Source organism: Micromesistius poutassou, assembly GCF_964030765.1.
Source record: "Micromesistius poutassou genome assembly, chromosome: 4".
Lineage (NCBI taxonomy): Eukaryota > Metazoa > Chordata > Actinopteri > Gadiformes > Gadidae > Micromesistius > Micromesistius poutassou.
Window position 1 is genome coordinate 13,218,694 of NC_140274.1, and position 19,596 is coordinate 13,238,289.

General features: G+C 44.5%; 1 protein-coding gene across 4 annotated transcripts in view; it reads right to left on the minus strand.

Annotated features, from left to right (window-relative positions):
• The window catches only part of b3gat1a (beta-1,3-glucuronyltransferase 1 (glucuronosyltransferase P) a), a 59,919-nt gene that overhangs the window by 14,176 nt on the left and 26,147 nt on the right, over positions 1 to 19,596 (minus strand). For 2 of the 4 annotated variants that reach the window (XM_084467505.1, XM_084467502.1), the window contains exons 2-3: positions 14,047 to 14,326; positions 620 to 796 (exon numbers count right to left, since the gene is read on the minus strand). The gene's annotated coding sequence lies outside the window, so the exon portion shown is untranslated. The remainder of the gene's footprint in view (positions 1 to 619; positions 797 to 14,046; positions 14,327 to 19,596) is intronic. The other 2 variants (XM_084467503.1, XM_084467504.1) reach the window with 2 other exon arrangements.

Below are 19,596 nucleotides of genomic sequence, written 5' to 3' on the forward strand. Positions count from 1 at the left end.
AGTAGTAATTTAATTCTAACATGATTGTGCCAATTATAGTTTATAGTTCTGTCTGCATTTATGCCCCCATTCTCTCGAAAGCTGCCAGGCAAAGAGGGACCTCATTTCAAAGTGAATGTGCCTGATGCAACAATAAGCCACACACACGCTCTCCTCTGGTAACAAAATTGGTCTTGGTTGTATTACCCTTTTTGTGCAAAATAAACCCATGAAGAGGGAGATCTTCTTGTAAAACATAGACTTCATAGACTTCTGCATCTTCCACATCCTTTCATCATTTGTTATTATGATTCGGTGACACACACACACACACACACACACACACACACACACACACACACACACTAGGGTGTGTGTTGAGGAGGGGTTGGGACTGCTTTGGGACACAGCCCAGTACCTTGCTTTTAAATGTATAAATCATTAATTGGCTTGATTGGGTAGGATTTAAACACAAGTTAAAAATTATATCTGATAAAATACGGTGTATTACCCTGCTTCGTGATGGCATTGGTGAACCTGTGTGGCATGTTCACTACAAGGATACTGTGTATCCTTGTAGAAATAATAAGTAATTCAGAAAGAACCACAGACACGGTCACAGTAAGCTTCAGACCCTTACCCACAGTTAGAACTGGATCATGACACCATTGGTGTTGCGTTGCCGGGGAAGCCAAACGGCATAATGGATGAGCAGTGAAGGGGCGGGATCTTCCATGACTTGTCAGCCAATCATTTCATTGATACACTTTTCTTCTGCCTTGTCCATCTCAGGCAGGCAGGGCAGCACAACAGTGATCTAGTAAAAAATAAACGGCGTCAATTAAAAGCGGCTTGTCAATTCCAGGTTTTGGTTCTTCCTCTCTTAACTCTCTCCTTCCCTCCATGACTGAAATGCATGGCTAGACTATGGAACATTTCCATTCCATATTTAACATCAAACAGACACATTGTAATTCACTAACAGTATAATGCATTCCACCACAACGATCCTGTAACAAACTTGAATGCATTCATGTGCCAGAGAAATGTTCTCTGTTCAAACCGCAGCCTTCTGTTGCAACCCAGCATACCAATTTATTCTTGGTCCTGTTTTAATAATTGGAACGGTTAATATACTGAATACATAGCTACGTTAATTAGCACACACAGAGAGCTGCTATTGGCTTTGTGTTGGAAGCTCCTGTGTACGGCAGCGGGTCGTGCTGCTATTTTTATTTGTTTTCACAACGTAATACGGAGGAAGGGAAAAAAGCGTTAGTCACCACCACGCTGTCTCTGGTGCCAGGGGCGGTGACAAAATAAACACCGTGAACACACCCACAGCCCCATGTCCCCATTCAAACACATCTGAGATAACATTGCTGCTATAGTGCACCCACGATAACATGACACTCAGGAAGCCCATTCCTCTCCTGCTCACTTTGATCCCGTTGGACAGCCGCTGAGGGTATTTTTAGATGCGTCCTGTTGGTAGATCACGTAAACAAGATATTTTTGTTGCTCTTGAAAAAAAAGAGGAAGAAGAGAAGAGGGCCATTGTTTGGATTTTATTTTATTTCATCTACATTTTTCATTTCTCTCCACTAATTGAGGAGTGTTCTAAAAAGAAAAAAAAGCTAATTACCCATGACCCAGTAATGCCATAGGGAGAGACAGGTTTCTTTTGATGTGCACAAGATTTGAAAACAATCCTCTTGCCGGATTGCCTTGAGCTGTCATCATATCTCCTAGGCATATGATCATGTCGGAGGGTGCTTCTGAGTGCGGGAGAATGAATGGGCTTCAAATTGGAGCAAAGATGAATATCACCATGTTCCTTTACACAAATCAGTAGATGACAGTAACATACCCTGCAAGAAGAAAGAAGGTATTGCTGTAGTATCTGGGCAAGCTTAAAACTGATGGCACAATGGAGAAGGTTCCTTAATAGCTTGCCTGCTTCTGCTGGTTTGCAAATTGAACTCAACGCACATATTCTAGAAGAAGCAAATTGAGTGGTACAAGAACAAAACGTTATAAGATATAAGATATAAAGATATAAGACTGTCCACCAGTGCAGTCACACCACAATATTTGGTTTAAAGGAAATAACGTGTGTGTGTGTGTGTGTGTGTGTGTGTGTGTGTGTGTGTGTGTGTGTGTGTGTGTGTGTGTGTGTGTGTGTGTGTGTGTGTGTGTGTGTGTGTGTGTGTGTGTGTGTGTGTGGATCTGCTCACTGCGAGTGAGGCAACACTCCCCACACCACCGTTAAATGCGTACAATCACGTTTGGCTCCAGTCATCGTGACCGTATATTTTTCCAATTAACACCCAAACAAACCAGAGCTTGGATAGCGCTTCCCCCACTACCTAGCCGGCTTCACACATGGCAGAGTACCCAGATGGCCTCTGTGAGCGCGCAGCCGAAGCACCTGAACTCTCCTGCGTCGTTGCGCATGCACGCCACAGTGAGAGAGAGAGCGAGAGAGAGAGGGAGAGAGAAAAAAAAGGGATCCTGTGCCACACACAGTGCAGAGCTGATGGCCCACGGCGAGCCACGACTGTGTTGTGCGTCAACACTGGTTAACCAGCTGTAAAGAGCAGCGCACCTGCTGCTCATTAATGTGTCGGCGCAGCGGCAAAGCCATCTGTAAGAAGTTGCTGCACCGATTGGTTTTTGGGGTTTTAATTTATTTTGGAAGTAATATCATTGAAACAGAGACTTTAGACAGGTTGACATATTTGTCAAAGACATTCGCTTAACCTTGCAGCATAGAATGAAGATTGGAATAACGAATGAATATTCAGTTTGTGCTCCCGTTGCCTTCCACAATGTCATCTAACTTTGTACCTAAACATTTGTTTATAACATTGTAGGGAAGTTCATCGACATAGGCCTACACAAGAGAAGATTATTGTGAAAAAGTATTGCATGTATCCGAAAGATATCAGCAGTGTTCAACCGCTCTACTCATGTACAATAAAGCCATTTATGTAGTAATCGCACAGTCCATCATTGTGCAACGCGGCAATGAAGCCTGCAATATGCAACGCTCCCTTTATCCCTTTTTCCTAACATCTCTCTCTTTCTCTCTCCCGCGCTCTCTAGCTCTCTGTCTCTCGGTCTCCCTCTCCTCTGCAGAGCCTTCAAAGGCATACAGACGAGGTGGGTGGCGGGGGGGGGGGGTTAAAGTTACCAGGTTTTTTTAATCGGGTCTGCCTCTAATGCTTTGCATTCCCTGGGCTCCCAGCTCCTGTTTCGCTGGGACCAATAATAACACTATCTTCTCCATGCTTGCTTCTCCATGGCCTCATTTCGAGGCTCCATCCTCTGCGCGAGGGGGATAGGGGCCCCTCTGGAGACATTCTGGCCCGGTCTGTCCAATCATCCAAACGGCTAGATTAATTTATTGGTCTCACACAGGAGCTTGCCAAAATACTGAGCGCTGGTTACCGCCGGGCGACGATAGATCACTATTGATGTCTATCTTATTGAGGTCTTCATGCGGGTGTCAGACAGAAATAGATCATCTTAGGCATAGTTCAAAATTAACAAAGATAATAAAAAATTGTTGAGGTCCACATGCCAAAGGTGGAGTGTGTCTTTAGACTACTCATAACTAATGAAGATGAACACAAGTAGTAGCCATGGTTGCAATTTAGTATATATTGTGACAGCGGTCCACTGATATTTGAAAAAGGATGATATTTGATAAACGTTAATAAATGCTTTTCAAGGAAGGAGGGGGGAGGTGTTATTTCCATGATTATGACCCATGCCAATTGGGCATCATTGTTTAATGAGCATTTGATAATGAGCAGTGTTGTATATAAAATGCGGCACACATGTTATATTTTAATGTTTTATACTAAGTGTCAGAGAACATATATTTTTTAAACTTAAATGTATTAAACATCCATAAAAGACTTTGAAATGGCACAAAAGCTGGAAATATATGGGCTGCACACACCATTTATCTCATTATTACAGTGGGTGGGCTAGGTCATGGCATGGGTGCTCCAAACACAGCCTGCGTCACATGAGGCTTTCACTCAGACTTATACCAGAGCGGGAGGTCAAAGGTGATGACCGGTGACCCTATCTTCTTTTGATAATGAGCGGAGATTAGGGACTAACACTCTTCTGGACCTTTCTGTTGGCCTATTTCTATCATGCCGGGCTGACTCGCTAGCCAGCTACACTGAGATAAGAGTTCTCCTAATGAGGGCAAAAGCTGCAATTTTTCTGTTTCTCTGTTTTTTCTTTGGCGTCAAACCAAAAGTCCCCCAATTATTTGGCCCTGTGGAGGAAGAACACTTCCTTATGAATCTGATTACTGCTTATTAAACCTACGGGATCTGGGAAGAGATGTATGGCTTCTTGTTTAGTCTGAGGAAGTGTTTCTGTAAATAAGCATGACAACTGAGTAGCATACTTATTTGTGGGTGTCTGACAGAATACCTAAATCAAAACATACGTATATAGTGGGCATGCCTTGAAAAGTCAAACATAGCACATAACAATAGCTGACTAAACAACTGCTAATTTGTTCTGGACTGGATGTGGTGTTTACTTAATTACATAATTATAACTATAATTGTTCAGCGCGTTGTATGTGTTATTTATATTGATGACATGATGTCATTAGCCTTCAACCTGACAGCCAAAGAAAAAACATGGAACAAATTTGTGGTAGAGATTAATCTAATAGCTTTTGTAATTAGCCGGTACGTAATCATTTGCACTCTCTGCACATGTGAAAGCTTCCTTTCTGTAATGCAATACATTAACAAGACACACTGACCAATAATAATGTGATTTTGAGTTTTGTAAAAATAGATTTCCACATTTTACTTACTATAACTAACTAATAACTTTTGTTAACCTGAATTCAATTTTCATATTTTGTATGTATGTATGTATGTGTAAAAACTCACTCACATGCTGCACAAATGGTATGCTAAGAATGTCACTTTATACTGCACTGATATTTAGAAGTACAGTCCCAATAAAGTGACACTTATTATGCAGGCCTTGTGACGATGTGGAGAGTCAATAATAGATCCAGATTCATCAAAAAGAAAGATGAAAAATAGGTGCAAAAAATAAGGTTTGACATTTCAAATAGTCATCATTCATCTCATCTTCCAGGTCCTCTCCGATGACTCTCGGGTCGGGTCTCCTGAAGGTTAGGAATGTAAGACATGAAACTATACACTGTGACGCTGCATTTATTTATTTGTTTTCTAAAAAGAGCTCGGGGGGGCACTGTAAGATGACACACTCGGAACATTGTTGACACAGCGACAGTGCATCTGCTGATGCCAGGTTCGCAGCCTGCGCGCTCTGACTTTGAAACGGGAGTGTGGGGGTGGGGGAGCACAGTGGTGACTTTGAAACTAAATCTTTTTGCAGACAACAGCACGCGCAGGGGGTGGCATCGGGGGTGCCAGGCGTGGGCCCCGAATACGGGCGGCTGCGCTTCAATGACCCTGGGAACGTGCGTGCATCAGCGATGCACGCCCCAATATATGTGCACCCAGTAACAACACGGTTTAAAACAAATATAAAGTGCAGTGCGGTGCACTTTCGGCTCCATGCCCAGCAGTGTTTTTCATGAATAAGAATGGACTATGTGCTGGAAAAGATGGCATTATGCTAATGATTGATGATGATCAAATTGCGATCGGTTCCCCTGCCCTTGCAGTGGTGAGGCTGGTTTCAACAGAAGTGTGACACTTACAAAAACAAACTGCCATTTATCGTGACGACAGGGGACGCCACACATGACTTAACCAGACTACCGTCAACTTGGTTATTGTGTTCAAAACTGGGCTTTAACATTGCTTTGTTAATGTGAGCCTTTAATGGCACAACGGAGTACACAGTTGGGTTGTGAGTAGGCCTTAGAAGTCAGCTGTCTTTACTGTATATGAGTCAAGAAAGGGATTAAACAAAATGGTTTAAGTCAATTTAATGCCATTATTGTTGTGCTACAAACTCTTATGCTATGTCTCCATAATCCAGAATAAATCCAAACAAGCTTATTGGAAATATTTCCATTCAGCTTGATTGAGACAGGGAGCATATATGTAGAGTGTGAGTGGAAAACAATTAGCCTTTGAACTAAACGTGTGTGTGTGTGTGTGTGTGTGTGTGTGTGTCTTTGTGGTAAACATTAAGCGTAGGGAGAAATTTCCTGTATCGTACAAACCACTGTGGGAAGGGGGTTGATGGAAGAGGCCCTGTCCAGTGTTTATAATGAGCACCCTGGGGGGGACGCCATTTTACATGAGGAAATGGCTCCAATTAAGCCATCCAGATGTGAATGGCCAGGAGGTGGATCCAGAGCTACAACGAAGTTAGAGGGGGAGATTAGTGATGGCAGGGGTCGGGGCTGGAGCAGAGAGAGTCAACACTCCTGTGCTCTCTGGGCTGTTCAATCACGCTGGTCCCCAAGCCAGTGCTCGGTTCAGTCCCTGTTTGATTGTCGCGTTACTGTAAGAAACAGGGCTCACAACCCGCCCCACGGCAAAAAAAGATCATCCTTACAAAAAGCAATGTATGTCTGCTTTTGATGCTGTTATTAAACCAACATGGTGTTTGTGGCTGATGCTCTGGCCAATGGGTTTCAGCGCTTGATCACAGACCAGCATCAGACCACATCTGCATGCCAGCGTCAGGGCAACACATCGCGGTCCATGAGGGCAGTGATTACCATAATCACAGCTCCCCCCCCCCTCCCACATACACCCCAGGCATAACATTTGTTCATTCACTTAGCATGTAACACTTGAATGAAACTATAAATCCATATCATGATCCACCGGGGGGCTCGCTAATGAGAGCGCTGCAAATCATGTGACCCCTGAGAGGAGAGCCTGATAAGTTTGATGAATTAATATTTATTTTAAGTGTGGCTATCCTCTCCCCCCCCCCCCCCCACCACCCCCCATCCCTTCCCCCCCGGTCCTTTGACCTTTGGGTTGATATAACGATTTCTAGCAGGGACGCACGGACCGCAGAACATCATAAAGGTCACTCTGCCTTACTGTCTGTGCAGCACTGGGGTTTTTTATGAGAAAGCCGGGGCCTTTATTTGTTTTTATGGGGTGAACATTTTACACCGGGAGTCCTTAAGACACCATAGTGCCAAACACGTGCAACATGTTCAACATTCAACATGTGCGACTTTGCGATTTAATATACCCCAGCCCCGCGCCAGGTGATTTGAATCCGAAATGTAAACAAACCTTTTAACTGTGTAATAATTGCCAACACCACCGGTAACCCGACATGGAAACGTATTATGAGTGTGGTGTTCAAAGAGAATATTTTAATGAGCTGGGCGCGTTCCTCTTGCATTATTAAGCCGTGCGTGGACAAGGAGCGGAGGAACGGGCCCTCTGCACGCTTTATAGCACATGCACGCTTGGTATTGTAACCTTCAGCGGTTTCACATTGCCACGCTATCGATTGTAACTTCATTCTTGTGTTGAGACAGCCGCATTGATTTGTTTTTTTGGTGCTGATTTGGGCTAATGCCATCTGTCCTCGGCGAAGCACACAAAGGCTCAAGATCATATAACGGTGAGGAAAACACCTCCAAAATGAGGTGCATGCGGCTGTAACCCAACAGCCAATGCCGGCTTGTTGTGTGTCTGTCTGTGGATGTGTGCATATTTATTATTTTGACTAAATGACTAAAGTGACTAAAATTTATTATTTTTTGTCATTTTGTGTGTGCGTGCGTGCGTGCGTGCGTGTGTGTGTGTACGCGCATGTGAGCTTCCATGTTGGCCAATAGCAGTGGCTCTAAGACTACTCAATGATATTTTTAATTGAATTGCAATCGTTTGCATTTTAAAAAGCTTCTTCTTTTGCCCTTTGTTAAGCATGCTCAACGAGCATATGCTGGGTTGGAAAATGGGACGGTATAATTGGCCCGGACAGAAGTCTTAGTTTGTACGGCCGCAGGGCTGGTAGCTGCTGGCTCGGCACCTCTTCACCAGCCGCGCTGGAGATCAGCTTTAAGACAACTAGTGGAAGGGAGGGAGGCTAGCTCTTTAGCAATGTGTGTGAGTGTGTGAGTATATATATATATATATATATATATATATATATATATATATATATATATATATATATGTATGTTAACTGGTGGACACACTTTATATCACAGAATGCTTTGAGGCTATTGAAGTTCCTCAAAAGCTTTCAGTTTTCTTGGTATGGTAAAGATGAGTTCACGTGTGTGTGTGTGTGTGTGTGTGTGTGTGTGTGTGTGTGTGTGTGTGTGTGTGTGTGTGTGTGTGTGTGTGTGTGTGTGTGTGTGTGTGTGTGTGTGTTGGAAACGTGTTTATCATGCATTTGTGTGTGTGCGTGTGTGTGGCTATTCGCAGGGCCTTTGCGTGCACCAGCATAGCCCTAGTTATCTTATGTTGCAGGAACTGTGTGTGTGTGTGTGTGTGTGTGTGTGTGTGTGTGCACTACCTGCATACCCTGAGCTCCTGCCACCTGGTTCATGGATAAATCCTGATAAATTGTCTTGGAGCCTGAAGCGGCTATCTGGGTCATGTGGCTTCCCCTGGATTCACTGTGAATAGCAGTTTTCTTCCAGTTCACCAAGTGATATGCATGTGTGTAACTAGGCTGCCCTACTCTCTTCTCCCTCCTGACTGTTTGGATTGCTCAGGCCTAAGAACCTTCCAAAGGTGTAACAAACGGCATACTTAGTTTACAGACCCATTTCGTCATAATTTATGTGTTGGGGGAACAACCCTCTTGAAGAGTGCTCCGCTTGCAGGTCGCTGTGTTTGAAATGATTTGTGGGGTAGAAAGCGTTTAGCAGCATTCACAGATGACAATGCCTTGGCAAACAGTTGCATCACAGCGTACCCTATTTGTCCCTGCTCCAACAGGATTTTATGTGTCTTTGTGTATCCATTAGCATTTCCGAGATATCCTTTCATTTATGAGACCAGGTGTTTGTTTGATGGTGTCCACACTTGTTTTCTCGCGTCATGCGTCCACCCTCACTGCAGTGAATGTATAGAGTCGATAACGTAGAGGGTAAACCAAGTGGACGTAGTCTCTCTGACGTCACACATTGGTTTACGCACAACATGAAGCCTTCGATTTCTCGTTAATGCTTGGGATCTTTTGCAAGCAGCAGTGGAAACGATCCATATTTGGGACTTTGAGGGCGGCAGTGAACGGCTGCCTGGCAGTAGTCAATGTCAATAATTCATTAAGATGAAATCCTTAATAACTCTTTAATCCAATAAAACTGCCAAACGGGACCTCTCAGAATGTACGATATAGAGATGAGCTAGCCGCTGAGCTTCTAACCGAAAGAAGAAAAAAATGTAGTCCCCTTGTATTACAAAATGAAATGAGGTTCCCCACTGTGGACACTGCAGGCATAAGTGGCCCTTAACCATTGAAAAGAGTAGGTAAAATGCGAAAGGTTGGATGGTGATTAATACTGATCTGTTTTCTTTTTCTTGCCATCCGTCACCCACAATTGGACCTGTGTGATTTTTCTTGAGTGCTGCTGTTCAGTTTCATCAAAACATGCATGATTTTTTGCATGATGTTCAAACCACCTTATTTGTAGGCTACTCTCAGCTGATAGGAAGAACATCCACGATCAGCTGATAGGAAGAACATCCACCAGTGTGAAAAGGTCCACAACGTGCCAACACTACTGCCCATTAACTGATCATTTAGAACGTAACGCTGACTCCAGGAGCGTCCGCGTTAGCCTCCTGCAGGCTGTGTGGAGCCGTCTCTGTTATGGTTCTGGGCCATGCAGGTCTGTTTGGACTGGGACCAGTTCACAATGGTATCTGATATTGGCCACATTTAAAACATAATTTCAACAGCAAAACAAAACAAAATCTGATCGATAAATCCTACTTTATAGCATTCCTATCTGTACTACAAGGGGGAGTGAGGTAAACAAAGTAAACAAAAAACAAAATCTAAAATCCAACACCTCCAAATAGATTAAGATAATGCACTCATGTCAGTGCTATCTCACACACACACACACACACACACACACACACACACACACACACACACACACACACACACACACACACACACACACACACACACACACACACTGTTCTGTTCTTTTGAAGTTCCAGGTCAACCCATTGTGTGAGCTTCATTTATATGAATTTCACAGCACAGAAACAGCCCAAAGCACAAACAGAATTGCATTTAACCACATCTGCTGTATGATATTGCCGGACTTGTATTATTATAATCTCTGAAATTGCCCCTTTTTTTCCTTCCATGGGAATAATCATACACACAAATGTGTTTTGGGCTTATTCACGGAGGCTGTGGAATATAAATGCAAACATATAACTTGTGGAGTCCCAGACATGGCAGGCTGTTGTCATTACAGAACAAAAAAGCTGGTTGCGAACAAAGGGCAACACAAAAATGCTGTGACAAGCGTACAGTGATTTATTTTTCTTTTTTTTCCAGGGGACACAAAGAAAGAGGAGAAATGTATTCGCTCCATTATGAATGATAAGACCACCGTGCATCACTGAGCTGAAACCTAGTGCGGATGTTCACGGATGTCTAGTTTCCAGGCACAAGCAGAAATTACAGTTGGTCTGCTTTCTTTTTCCCCTTTTGTTTTCCTTTTCCCCCCCCCCAGTATTCTTTATTGGCAAGAGAAAGCGCCGGCTTAATAATTTATATTCCAATTCTCTGTACTACAAATACCCTCTTGTCTCCGGCATTGTTATGATCAACCGCAGCAGACCAACAGCCACCGAGGTTCTCGTAGTGGCAAACAGGAAATACTGTTATTAGCACCAGAGCCGGGATAATGCAGAGAAATGACACTTCCAAGCCTCCTCCTCTCTAGCCTCTGGGCAGGATACGCGCCACTGTAATACCGTGTTCTGTTGCAATCCTTCACTGCTCGCCGTCTTACCGAGCATTAGAGAGAACCGCTCTGAGCAGCTCCATAACAGGGAGTGTTCTCTTCTGCTCGGAGAAGATTGTTTCTGTCAAACCCTCTGTCCCTCTGTCAAACATGCATGTTAATAAGCGTGTTTTAATTAATTCCTTGGGTCAGGTCCAACTGCAATTATACCAACTACATACATCAAAATCACTGTTTGTTTCTGCGTAGGATGCCTGCGTTTATTTGCCTGTCTTGATTTCTTTAATTCTCATTTTCACCTGTCTCAGCAAGACATCAAGGAACTGCTTACTAGTGGTCCACAATGCTGTTGCCAAGCTACCGACCAAGTCCACAAAAAGGTCTCACTGGCTTCCGATCAATCTCGGAATCCAGATTGTTATCACGCTTAGAGCCTTGAATGGTCCTGCGCCTGTCCACATGAAAGGGCCACTGCAGCCATAATGCTCCCGTAGGACTGTGAGGCCCATCTGATCAGGGTTTGCTGGTTGTTTCCCGCTGCAGGCTCAAGACGAAAAATGGGCAGTGCATTTGAGGTTGTAGCTGCTAAACTTGGACACTTGCTCTGGAGGCGTTTAGACTTACCTTGGTTAAATTTAGTTAAATGTTTGTTTAGCTGGCTGTCGGTTTTTAATGTCTGTTTGCTTTTTGTGATGCACTTTGTGACGCTCTGGAAAGGTGCCATATAAATATATATTAATAATATTGTTACTGAAATATTTGATCATAAATTAGACATACATATATGTATATAACTATCATATGATCTTGTATCCCATATTACTACAGCTTTACTGTCATGTGTTTATTGTTTTCTAGCTAGGGAGGAGAAAGTGCTCTCATTTGCAAAGCTGCTTTTGACCAATCTCACCTCCTGTCTCTATCTATCTTTCTGACTCTCTTTCACTTTCACTCCCTCTCTCCATCTTTCACAGCTATCCTCAACACCGGTGGTGTCTTTGGTTTATCTCGTAATGTCTCTCTCTCTCCCCCCCCCACTCCCTCTCTCTTATTGTCTGTCTCTCTATCGTTCACTCTGTGAATAACTCACTGGGGACAGACATGCATCTGTGGCCCTCTGCAGTGCTGGAAAGGACATCCTCTCACTTTAATTCAACTCAACCTGGCTCTCCCGGGGCTTTCTGTATGTGACAGCTCCATGTAGAGAGCCAGAAGGAAGACATGCATGTTCGCTGTGTGTGTGTGTGTGTGTGTGTGTGTGTGTGTGTGTGTGTGTGTGTGTGTGTGTGTGTGTGTGTGTGTGTGTGTGTGTGTGTGTGTGTGTGTGTGTGTGTGTGTGTGTGTGCAAGTACCTGTGTGGTGTTTGTATCTGTGTGTCTGTTGGCGTGCGTTGCATGTGGGGTTGCGTGTACATGGACTTTTTAATCGTGAACCCAATAAAAGGGTTGACAACCAGGCACTAATCATTACAGTCTACATATCTATGATGAGAAGCCATTTTGTTGATTACTCCGTGCTAATTAAACCCACGCCATAAAATCAATAAAGAGCGATTGAGGGTATATTAAAAATTACACAGTTCATGCCATTTACTTTAATCACAGTGTGGACTGATTATACAAAATATTAAGTGTGCTACTGAAGTAGTGAAACTTAAATTTTATGTTGACAATATAGTATAGTTGCAAGGTTAATTATAGAGCACACTGGAAAGTAATGATATAGATGTTTGACTATCTATGCCTATTTATAACGAATGTATGTATGTTGTTTATCATAAAGTATGTAGTTATTTTCACACACTAAACTTTGCTGAATTTAACAAATACCTAATAAATGCATTAAATGATCCTACATGAGTTAATGTTGTTTGTTGGATGGTGTGTTCATTTGTTTTTCCTCCACCCTGAGTGCAGTGAAGGTGTAGAGTGTGTAGGTCTCATGGGTGTGTGTGTCAAGCTGTCTCCTCTCGCACTGCTCCTGTTTGCATTAGGCAAAATGCAACGTGAGCAATGGCTCCGTTGGCCCAGAGCTTGCAGGTGGAGAATCACAATACATTCTTAGGTACTCCAGGGACAACAGACCCTACATGCAATTTAGCACCTAACGTATCTATCCCACCCTTCTCTCGCTCTTTTTCTCGCCCACCATCACTCTCTCACCTAATTTCTCACTCACACACCTACTCTCTCTCTCTCTCTCTCTCTCTCTCTCTCTCTCTCTCTCTCTCCCACTCTCCCTCTCTTCCTCTCCCTCCCACACACATTCATCTTTTTTTCTCGGCCTCTCTTTCGTTCCTTACACTCCTTTGCAGTTTCGCACCTGCAGATAATTTCTCCTGCATCGCCATCAAACCGAATCGTCTTCTAAGCTTCGCAGATGTCTCCTCCGTCTCCTTCACCCCCCCCCCACCTCCCTTCCTCCCCACCATCCCGTCCCACCATGCTCCCCTGAGCTCCTCTGCCTTCATGAAGGCATATAATCTGTGGTGGCTAATAATATCGGGTTGGGGGGGGAGGTGGGGGCTGGGGGAGGGGAGGTGTTGTTAGTGTCTATCTCTCTGATTCTTTCGCTCCTCCTGTCCTCCCCCCGGATCTGCAGTAACCTCCTTGTGGAACAGCAGCCCTGCGTTGGTGGAGACGGGGAGCCTGAGATGGCAGGGCTGCTGGGGTGGGAGTGTGGAGCCTATACCGCCATACCCCTCTTCTTGATCCGGTTTGATCTCCGTCTCACTCGTGGTTCTGGCGGCCATTGTGTCGATTGTGTTTCGAACTGATGATAAGGCCCTGGCTTTGCACGTGTGTAGACGGTACATATTGAAATACATGCATGTATAAACTGGGATGAACAAGGACCCCAGCGGTTCACGGATCACACGGCAAAATCAATACAATAACTTTGTATTCCAAATAAACCGGGGAACGGAAATGAATCACTAGTTCCTTTACATTCTGAGAGAAAAACCCCTCATATTATGCATCAAAGACAATGCTGTGGTCTTGTCTGTGCTGGGCCGTGATTTGCTGCATAAGTGGGGGTTGGGAGAGGGAGGAGGGGGGAGGGGGGGCTAGTTAAGCTTGCTCACTCATTGGTGGTGGAATGCATCATTTCTCCACACACAATAGGGTAAGCAACAATAGGGTACTCACCAGCAGTCCTCTGCCAGTCTCCTAACAAGCGCAGGCTCCGCCGTCGGACTCAGGTTCTCCCCCCGGCAACAGTGTGGACGGATCCTCTGATGGCAACCCTGGCGCTGTTACTCCCGTAAGCTTCCTATAATTGGCAAGCGTTTCTTTGTTTCGTCTTTGTTCCGGTGGGTTTCGACGGCCGAACAGAGCGGTCGGAGCTGGTAAACTTTGTCGTCACCGGCTGCTGTGCTACTGGTCGCATCCGAATCCCGTGGATGTTTCACATCCTCAGCACTGGCTCCTAGAGAAAGGGGACAGGAACAGGAGAGGTTAGGGAGAATGGGCCTTCTCATACACAACACAATGCAGGGCATTGACACAAGGGAATGGGAGGGATGGCATGGGCTCAACTGGGAGGGGACGATGACATGCTACATAACGGCCACTGTAGCAGCAGCCTCCGTGGCTCTTCATTAACGCTTGCCTATGGACTGCTGTCAGATTAGCCGTTTGTTTTAGGAATGTGACTTGTAGGACTGTGCTTTCCATAAATATCCATGTATTTTGGGTTTTCATTTAGCTTCCTATCTGAGATGAATCAGGTTATGGGTGAATGCATCCACTTTTTGAACAGAAAATTATGACACAAATTTATGGATGCAGCTGTAGATAATACAAATATTAGGATAGAGCTGTTGACAATGCAAATGTTAGGATGTATCTGTTGACAATACAAATGTTAGGATGTAGCTGTTTAAAATACAAATGTTAAGAGGCAGCTGTCGACAATACAAATTTTAGGATGGAGCTGTAGATAATACAAATGTTAGGATAGAGCTGTTTAAAATACAAATGTTAGGATGTAGCTGTTGAAAATACAAATGTTAAGAGGCAGCTGTCGACAATACAAATTTTAGGATGCAGCTGTAGATAATACACATGTTCGGATGCAGCTGTTGATAATATAAATGTTAGGATGCAGCTGTGGATAATACAAATGGCCGCAACAAACACAGAGGATCAACCCCCTCCACAGAAACAAGTCATCGTGTCCCTTCCTGTCTGCTGGACTGAAGGGGGAGGGACAGCCACATTTGACGAGTTCGCTGTAAGATTGAATGCAGCAGCTGCACTCCTCACTCACTCCACCAGCAGACCCTTCACCCTCCCCTCCCCTCCCCTACAGCTACCGCTCTCCATTATTGATGAGCCTCCCTCTGTTTTCTCATCAGCCACACCGGTGGATGCACTCGCCCTGTGGGCCCCTGATGTTGTTCCGAGGTGGGGTGGCGGTGGGTAGGGTGGGGGTGGAGGGGGTTGGGGGGGGGGGGGGGGGGGGTTGGGGGGGGCCAGCTGATGCCAGCCGTGAAGAATGGGATGGAGGTTGAGCCACATTAACGGTCTATTGACAAGCTGCGACACTGAGAGCATACAATGTCACAGGTTTGTTATTAGGCTAATCTAAATTCAATGGGGTTGTCGAGAGATGAACGACAACTACAAAAAAGAAACAGGACCTCCTATGGAATCATCCCCGAGAGAGAGAGCACTGACTGGGAGCTCAGAGCCACAGGTTAGAAGGTTTTGAAATGAAAAACACTCCTTAACATTTCCCAGCAATATCCATATTTTGTGTGTCTTTTTGACTAGTCTTTGTCCCCCGGTAAATGTCTGTAATGTCCACTTTAAGGTGATTGACTCTGTTCTCGGTAGACTTGTAAAAATGTAGAAATGAGTGGCTGGAAGGTTAACAGACTGGTGTAAAGAGAGACAAAGAGAGAGGCTGAATTCATTGCTAGCCAGTTGTGCCACTAGCACCCCTTTTAAACCAGAAGCCCCAGGTTTACAATATAATATGGCCATTGATTAGAGCTTGATGTGCAGAGCAAGAGACCAAGAGAGGGGGGAGACAGAGAGAGAGAGAGAGGGAGAAATACATTTGGTGAGAAAGGCAGCGTGAACGAGAGAGATAAAAAAAAACATTGCCTTTTTTACTACTCTTTTATGGGCAGCAATGAGAAAAGATAGGACACAGGTAATTTGGCGGTTGCTTTTACCGGGCCAGAGGGTACTGCGTACCTTCAGCTCTGGCGTGAGAGGAGACCTAGCTGCTTGCTATCATATTCTTCCTCCTGAACTATGGGATAGAGAGCCACTTAGAAGTTGCTTTGGTCCACGCACAGTGCAATCATTCACCAATGAATTAACCCACTCCTTTATAATTCAATGCATTTTGCCCCCTCGCTTCAAACGGAATACTGCAAGACCTAACCACAGAGAATGAATTATCACACACACGCACGCACACACACACACACACGCACACACACACACACGCACACGCACACACATACACACACATGCTCGCTGGTCAAATCACATTGACACACAAACATCCGAACGTGCACACGCACTCGGTTGGATTCACATAGACACACACACATCCAAGCACACGCCCTACAGACACACAGTTCATTCGGCACTTTGGAGGCAGTGCAGTGGGCTGAGCACCGTGACCGCTCCAGTCCCTGGGAGACTGCAGGGACATCTCTGACTGTGGAGGATACAAGACAGAAGCGGTGGCTGGTGGCTGGCAGCGACTGGGGGGGGGCACTGGAGAGTGCGGGGAGGGGGAGGAGGCTTAGGATGTATTGATCGACCTGGCCCAACCCATTATCTCCAATTGAGAGACGCATTCACTCCACTTCTTCACCACCTACAGGCGCGTGCGACCGTGCCAAATGCCTCACCTACACACACACTGTAAAAAATAAAAAGTGAATTCAACTTGAAATTTCAAGGCAACTGTCTGCCAACTCAAACTTCTACGTTTTGAAGAAAATATCACACAGTTGTGCCAACTTTATTCTTATATTTGTATAACCAGCTAATTTCAAAGTTGAGACAACTAAGTTATTTTGGTCCAAATAACTTGTCTTTCATAACAATGAAAGTTTCAGAAATCTAGTTGTACACAGTACACACTAAGAATTCTAAGTCATATTATGTTGAATCATTCATGTGTAAAAACATCCATTTTGAGTTTTTCTTCCAAAGGAAATCCTAACAACAATTACACAAATGGACAATAAACCAGCTTTTTAATTTTAAACAATTGTGCATGTTTATTTTTCACCATGAGGGTAATAAACAGCTTTAAAACTTAGGATGCCATAGGATTCATAGGATCCCATATGTGACATGCTGGCTGTATGCATGCAACATAAACTGGGGAGACCACACTGTTTCAACAACAATAAATAATTTATTTTGAAATAAATATAATAAGAAGTGTGGTGCAAGTCAGTATAAATGAAAGTAACCAAAAAGGTCATGCAAAGATCAGTCCATGTGTTACAAACAAAGGACCAAAGGAAATCAAATGCCTGGAGGAGGGAGAAGCCAGGTCCCTGTCCAACCCACACCTGCCGACAATCTCCTAATTAGTAGGGAGAGCAACACAGGCATACAAACAGCATGGGCGGGGTCAAAGACCCACCTGGGTCGTCACATCCCCCCTTAAAACAGAAGCCCACCTAGATGGGATTCTGTACCAAAGACACAATCAAAACAATCAAACTAAATCAATCAATAACCAATCAATCCAAAACAAGTAGAAACAACCAAAAACAACAAAAACTCAACCACCACCAGCTATCTCCAACCAACACTCATACACACTACCACTCCTCTCGTCCACCAGTCTTCGGACCTCCTGTCCCACAGCAAAACCGGGCCCAAGCACTTTAAGAGGGACAGGGGAGGAGTGAAATAATAACATGCATGAAATCAACTACCTATTCCACCACCTCCGGGCGCTAACTCATGGGAATTGGAACCATAGGATTCAATTTGTATTTGTTTATTTTGCCAACTCAGTTTTTGGAGTGAGATCAACTTTTAACCAGAAACGTTTGGAAGTTAGTTGAAACAGCTCAAATAAACAGTTTACAGTGCAACTTGTAGTTTTATGTTCACTCAATGTAACAATCCATTTAAGACCAGCAATTTCAAGTTATCATTTTTACAGTGCACTCACGCACACGCAAGCACACATGCACACGTGCGGACAAACACACACACACACTCACGCACACATACGCGGGCACGCATACACACGTACACACAGACAAAAACACAGAGACACCCACATGCACGCGGACACACACACACACACACACACACACACACACACACACACACACATACACACACACACACACACACACACACACACACACACACACACAGGATGTCGTACCAACCAATCTCACCCAGACCATTGCACCTTGTAGTGTAGCTGCAAATGGGAATGCGTGAGCACGACTGGGCATGCTCAGTGGTGTCCATGGCATTTGTTACCAACGTCTAGCATGGATGATTTTCACTGTGTGAGCATTGCAATGTTGGATTATTCCTGGGATATTTTGCGGTATGAATTATGTTTAACAAGAACAAACGATTTAAGAAAATATAGCATGTGCATGCATGCACACCCGCAGGCAATTTAATTGAACTCCCAATGTATGAATGCCTTGATTAAACATTGCATTGGACTTTGTGAACGCATGGATGTGCACACTGTAAATGTGATATTCCTTGTATGCTGTAATGTTGCATGTTTTGTGCATCTATTAGTATTTCCTCAAGCCTTATGAATCAGTAGAGAAGGTTGATGTGTTAAGGCTTGCTCTCTGGGGGTGTGTAAGGAGGCTGTGACCAGATTTCATTATGGAATGAATACAGTCATTAAGCTTAGTTCCCCCTACAGCTATGCATTTTCCATGGCTGTAGGGGAGCTAAGCTCATCCTCTGTTGAATCTTTGATGACGGTAAGGCCCTGCCCTTGATAACAATGGACCCTTTTTTCCCTCTATCTATTCTTGAGGCATCTGTCGTTCAAGAGGAAAAAATACCAGGTTCATCATGAAAGACAATTCCGCATTCCTTTTACTATGGCTTTATAATTAATTCAAAAGGGCCAGTTGCAGAGTAAATGCTTCTTTATTCTCTTGTAAGTGGTTGGTATTAATAATGCACGCCTGTGTCCAAGTTCAACATCTGTCTTGGCAAAGTTCAACATAAACGCTTTCACTGGATACGCAAGGTTGTCACCAAACCAATTCTCTCTCGGACTCAAACTTTTTTTTCTCCTCTTAATTCTTCTTTACTTATTTTCTCTCTCTCTCTCTCTCTCTCTCTCTCTCTCTCTCTCTCTCTCTCTCTCTCTCTCTCTCTCTCTCTCTCTCTCTCTCTCTCTCTCTCTCTCCCTCCCTCCCTCCCTCCCTCCCTCCCTCCCTCCCTCCCTCCATCCCTCCCTCCCTCTCCTGCATATCTCCCTCACTGCCTCACACTGACACCTATATTCGGATGGAAGGATGTGGCCCATCAGCAGTAATTGGAGGAGGGCTGGTGGTTGGGTTTCTCTGGGAGCGGGGCGCTCCATCGATCCCGGCCGTCTAGCTGGTGGGTGGAGGCAGCTCTCGTCCCTCCCCCACCGGCTGTGGGAAGACAGCTCCCGAGAGAGCCAAGACGCATGGGGCTGTGTTTTTAGCATCAAATACAGGGAGT